This window comes from Ailuropoda melanoleuca, chromosome 11 (genome assembly GCF_002007445.2).
Source record: "Ailuropoda melanoleuca isolate Jingjing chromosome 11, ASM200744v2, whole genome shotgun sequence".
Lineage (NCBI taxonomy): Eukaryota > Metazoa > Chordata > Mammalia > Carnivora > Ursidae > Ailuropoda > Ailuropoda melanoleuca.
This window is the reverse complement of record NC_048228.1, coordinates 66,562,858-66,567,944: the sequence shown is the minus strand read 5'-3', so window position 1 is coordinate 66,567,944 and position 5,087 is coordinate 66,562,858. Positions and strand designations below refer to the sequence as shown.

Here is a 5,087-nt window from a genome sequence, read left to right as displayed (position 1 = left end):
TTAATATGAAAATAGGCTTAAAAGTAAGAGAAATATGGATCCAAAAAGACTTCTTACCTCAAATATACATCGTTTGAACAGCCATTGAACAAAGTGGCTCGTCAGGTCCAGAGGAGTCAAAGATGTTTTTGGGAAGGGGGCCACTGGGGCCAGGGAGAAACCAAGGGAAGACTGGAGATTTTGAGAGATGAAAGAGTACCAGCCTGGCTGGAAATGTGAGCTTCTGGATCCTTGTTCCAGCTGTACCATGACCTGAGTGCAAACCTGCACAAGCCAAATACTTGCAGGCCTATCTTCTTTCATCTATAAAATAAGAGCTTGGACCCCTAAGATCTCTTCCAGTTGTGAGATTTTGTGGTTTGCATACCATCTGGAAGGAGAATTCTGGGAGGAAGAACAATGACAAAGGCCAGAATAAAGAGACAGAGCACAGGGGAGGGGCAGAGCAATGGAGAGGACAGCTCTGCAGGGAGGGGGGTGTGGCTGATATTAAACAATGGGCAACCCGAACCGCTCTCGAGGCTCAACAGACTGTTGGGGGCACCAAGGAAAATCCAACTAGAGACTGCTGTGTGAAACTAGCAGTGTGCCAGGAATACAGTATGCAGAAGAGGTGGAGGGGAGATTTCCAACAAGAAGGCAGACCACAGGGACCAGGGATCCAGGAGCATTTCTTTATTCCTTCAACAAATAATTACTGAAAAGGGAATATTTTAGGAGAGATTCAAAGAGTCAGGCTAGCATTTAGTATGTAATGGGTACTGAACTGGGGGTACTGATATGTGTAAGCGGTGTCCCCAATTTGAAAGACTGCAAAAACCAAGCTGAGATCCCCCAACCATTCACTTCACAAACTCTTGTTAACGATGACAGTGTTATAGGCACTGCAGATAAAGAACAATTTCTCTTCTGGAGCTTAAGTTCAAGTAAGGAAAGATAATAAATAAGGTAAATAAAATGCATAGCATGCTAGTTAGTGATAAATGCTAATAAGAAAAACAGCAGGGAAGGACAACAGGATTGGATGCAAAGGGGAGGAGGTTGTGATTCTAGAAGCTTGGTAAATGAGAGGATGACATCTGAATCAGGAGGGGCAGGAATGAGCAGCATGGATAGAGGGTAGTGGACCGTCTTTCCAAAGAAGAACAGCAAATGGAACAAGGAACCACAATTGGGCTTCAAGGAGGCCTGTGGTGCTGAAGGGAAGAGGAACAAGGGGAGAGTAGTTCAGAGTATGTTCTGGGCTCTGGGAGAGGGCAGGAAGGAACCCAGCTCATTCTGGAGTCCCCTTGTTCACCTCCCTTCCTTCACTCAGCATTTAGGGAACATTTCTGTGCCTCAAGCTGCAAATACTGTAGTGGGTAAGACATTGCATTCCGGTTGTCAGGACCAAAACACAAGGTTAGGGTCCAACTGGAAGTCAAGATAGATTATCCTGCCTTGAATAGAGCTGGACCAGGCCTTAGATCCCTGCCTTAAGACAACACCAATCAATATGGCTCAAGGCTACTGGTGGGTCTCCACAGAGGGCAAAAGAGAACCGTAGAGAAGAAACTAGGGACACCAGTACATTGAACTTAAAATATATATAATTATACTAGGAAAAACTACACATGACTTGAAATTTCAAACAGAATAAAAAGCACTCTAGGCTTCTAAGCTGCTGAGAATTTTAGACATCACAGTCCAACCTCTTCATTTTACAGGGAAAACTCAAGAGAAGGGATTTGTTTAAGTGAGAGAAGGAAGGAGAAACAGTTCTCTAGCCTACCTGGCCTGTGTTCACTCACTCTTTTCCTTCTTTTCTTTCTTTCTTTTCTCTTTCTTTAAAATTTTATTTGTCAGAGAGAGAGAACACAAGCAGGGAGAGCTGCAGGCAGAGGGAGAAGCAGGCTCCCAGCTGAGCAAGGAACCAGATGCTGGACTCATCCCAGGACCCCAGGACGCTGGGATCACGACCTACCTTCCTCCCCTCCTACCTTCCTCTCTTTTTTTTTTCTTTGTAAACTTGATGAAACAAGGACTCAAAAAATTGGCTTCAGACTCAAAGTTGTTCCTTTCCATGGAAATCTTTAGTAAAAGGCAAAACATTTATATGATCTGAAGAGAAACCAGTGTATCCAGGGTACTTTCTATCACAACTTTTTTACTCTCACTAAAAGTTTCAGAATAAGGGGCACCTGGGTGGCACAATGGTTAAGCGTCTGCCTTCGGCTCAGGGCGTGATCCTGGCGTTGTGGGATCGAGCCCCACATCAGGCTCCTCCGCTATGAGCCTGCTTCTTCCTCTCCCACTCCCCCTGCTTGTGTTCCCTCTCTCGCTGGCTGTCTCTATCTCTGCTGAATAAATAAATAAAATCTTAAAAAAAAAGTTTCAGAATAAGGTTATGGAGAAAGCAAAGCAGTATTTTTAAAATTGTCTTTTAAGTTCACTTGAACTAAATGCAAAACAGAAATTGGGCCAACTCACAGAGCACAAACTTCAGAGACAGAGTTTAGTCCCTGCAGGATCAATTACATGGGGAGGAAATTCCTGGAAGGGTGAACAGTGACAGGTACTACTGAAAATGCAGAGATCGTGGGAGAAACACCCAAAACATTAGTCCTTGACACACCAGTGTCTTCCCTTTGGCTGGTAACAGCAAGAGTGGAAATGAAATTTTTTAACATCAGGATGGAGATGTTGTACCCCAATTTTCATTCACAAACCTTGAGTTATGTAACATGTAAAGCAGATAATTGAACTTCAGCATAACATTCATGTGGGTTCAGCCAAACTAAGCTTTTTTCTAGAGGAAAAATAAATGAAATATGGTTAGGAATTAAAAGCACATGAAAGCACAAAAACATTATGCCAAACTTTTGAAGTAAATCTCCAGAGAAAATGCTATTAAGAACATATGATAATTAAAATTTAAAAATTGATGAATTAAATATATAGGAAAGAGTCCATATTCTCAAGAAAACCAGAACTCATTCATGTGTCAAAGTCTTTATCTTACAGAAGATCTTAAATTTTGGATGCAGCAAATTATACGGTCTCTTGAAAAACAATTAAGAATTCAAGTTCATAGCACCAGCTCCCCCCCCCAAGGAAATTTTCTATTGATTTGTAACTTGGCCTTGAATTTGACCTGTGGCCTTCATGTCATGATAATTTGGGTCACTCTGAATATGCCATCTCTTGAACAAGGGCTTCTGCTAATTTTCAATGAATGCAGCTGCCAATTTGCCATTCTTCTTTTTGCATCACAATATGTGGGAGTAAATTCACAATTAATAAAACATTTCCAGCAAGCAGTCAGACCAAGGAAATGAAGGACGTTTATCTAGTAAGTTTAAAAAGAGATGTTTCATTTTTGCCTTTTGGGAGATTAAAAAACGGAAAGAAAACAGTTTATGACTTTAAGGGCTTTGACAGAGGCCAGAATTGTTGCTTGGGCTACAGCATCTAAAAAAGCCATGCAACTCAAATCAGATTTTAGTTAAAAAGAAAAAAAAAAAAGAAATAAAGAAAATAAATGTAGACAAGTTTGTAGCAGACTAAAACAGTTCTTTCTTTTCTTTCTTTTTTCTTTCTTTCCTTTCTTTCTTTCTATCCTTCCTTCCTCCCTCCCTTCTTTCCCTCCCTCTCTTCCTCTCCTCTCTCTTTTTCTCCCCCCTCTCCTTCCTTTTCTTCATTTCTTTCTCTCTGGTTCAATGAAAATGAATACTGCTCAAGTCTGATTCACAGGGGAGTGCTTACATTTGATATTAAGTAACCGGAGCCTTGGTGATGAAGCCCTTAGGGCCTTTATTCCATCTTGCATCAGAAGGTGCATTAATTAATGATATACTGTCCTAATATAGGGGGACGAGGGTCCTACTTGGGGTGTAGACTAGGAAAGTGAGGAGTGTGGAAGCTGTATCATAAGAGAAACAAGTGAAGGAACTTGAAAAAGGAGGGACTGGGGGAGCTGGAGGAGGAGTTAGGCAAGTCTCAGTTGATGGGTTTTGAGCTTGCTGTTTTCACTGTGTAGAATATTCCTTCCCCTACACTCCACCTGTTGAAATTCTCCTAATTCTGTAAGGGCAGATTGGATAATCATCTACTGTGAGAAGTATCTAAATTCTCTTAGCTAGGGATCATCTCCCTACTCTGAAGCCCCCATAGCACTTGCTGCTACCTCTATTTTAATCCTAGTGATAGTCCAACTTACCTAGATCAGGTTGGTCAGGGCCTTGAATGCTACACTGAGGGGTTTAAGGAAGCCATTAAATTTTTGAGGGTGGGCATGATTTAGGGTTCAAAGGCAGACCTAAGAAGGCATTTCTGGTGTAAATGGAAGGTCAGGGGTACATGAGACGACATTCTCTCGCTCTTTCTCTTTTAAAAGCATATTACTATGTGCCCGGTGTTATGCATGGCGACTCTACTTTATAAACGGGGAAGCCAGGTTACTCTCCCACACTTGGTGACCGCCTGCTTTATCCTCCTGTAATCTGACGATAATTGCTCCACTGAAATCGTGTTTTGAAGGCTCAGGGATGACCTGCTACCTGCCACGTCTATGGACTTGTCTCTTCCCTCAGTTGTTTTCAGCCCACGATCTTCCCGAGACATTTTCTCACAACTCACGAACTGACTGCTTTTTCCTCGCTTATTGTTTAAAATTTGGGATGCATTTTTCCGCGTGAGCTTAACGAAGCTTAATTAGTTAAGGGTGGCTATGGGTGGAGATTTCGAGAGATCCTAAAGGATATCTTCGAGCGCTTTAAACTTGAAAGGCGGGTGACAATAGTTCTAAAGAGAACGGTCAAAGCCTGCAGATTTTTCTTTTAACAGCTCTATTCTCATCCTTGCACGCCAGGGCTAGGGGGCAACTTTTCTGTTGTTTGTTTATGAAAGAAATCAAGAAAGGGACCGGGGATCGCCTCTTTTTTGACCCAAGGGCAAGAGTGAGGGGCCGGGCGGATTAGGTGCGGCTCCCCCTAGGCGCGCCCACAGCCCAGTCAGGGCCCAGAGCAACCCCCTTCGCCAAGGGGCGGGGCGCGCCGGGCGGCCACGCGCGCCGGCGGCGGGGTGGGCGTGTCCCGCGGGCGCGCGCG

At 43.3% G+C, this 5,087-nt stretch overlaps 1 non-coding gene across 1 annotated transcript; it reads right to left on the bottom strand.

Annotated features, from left to right (window-relative positions):
* Positions 1-2,004: 2,004 nt before the first annotated feature.
* LOC117804532 lies at positions 2,005-2,120 on the bottom strand. The gene has a single exon (XR_004629009.1). It is a non-coding gene; the product is annotated as a U5 spliceosomal RNA (small nuclear RNA).
* Positions 2,121-5,087: the final 2,967 nt, after the last annotated feature.